The following is a 952-nucleotide window of genomic DNA, read 5'->3' as shown; positions in this document are numbered from 1 at the left end:
TGATCTGAAGAAGAAGAAATCGATACAGAGATCGAGGCCAAGAAGAACATAGCTTTTGAATTGATTGGATTTGTTTGCAAACTCGTCCTCGGCACGTTTAATTTACGATTCTGTCCTTTAAACCGGATTGCTAAATTGAATACTCATTCGCTGTTCCTAAACCGAAAATGTTCCCTGAAAAATAGGAAATTACTCTCTTGTCTTGGTTTTAAGTTTGGTTTAGTTTGGTTTATCGGTTTCTTTTTTGTTTTTTTGTTTTTTGTTTTTTGTTTTTTTTTGACAAATACGACTTGATGAAGTACAAACCAAATCTACTGCAAAATTTAAACATATTATGGAATATGGATACTAGTAAGTTGAATTAAATTTTTCTTCGATATGTGTCGAAGTTATTTTCATGATAAATATGATCAAAATAGCTATTAAAAAAATAAAAAATAATTACAAGTTTTTTTTGAAAAAAGCTTTATTTGTTTTTTTTGATTGCTCGGAAAGAGACTGTGTAATGGATCCTAATAAGTTGAACTAATTTTTTCTTGGATATCATTTTGAAGTTATTTTCATGATAAATATGATCAAAATATGTATTAAAAAAACTAAGGAGGGGGTATTGGACGCCAGACTGTGAAAGAAATTAATAGACAGGAATTAATGACAAAATAATAGATTTTTATATATTGTAAAGGGTTTTTTCACGCTATATTTTATCCGAATTGAATAGAATTGTTAATAGAATTAAAAATAGATAAGTCTTCTAATTCTCCTCTAGCGTAGAAAATTAGCTACCAAACATAATGAAGAAGATGTTTTGCCAAAAAAAAAAAAAAAAAAAAAAAAATATGTATCTTTTGTTTTTATCTTTGGGATATGTTCATAACCACACATTTTCATACTATTTTATCCTTCTTTATTTCTTTTTCTTCTTTTCATGAATATAATACCGCATGTTCTG

This window comes from Camelina sativa, chromosome 4 (assembly GCF_000633955.1).
Source record: "Camelina sativa cultivar DH55 chromosome 4, Cs, whole genome shotgun sequence".
NCBI lineage: Eukaryota > Viridiplantae > Streptophyta > Magnoliopsida > Brassicales > Brassicaceae > Camelina > Camelina sativa.
Note: the sequence above shows the minus strand (reverse complement) of the source record.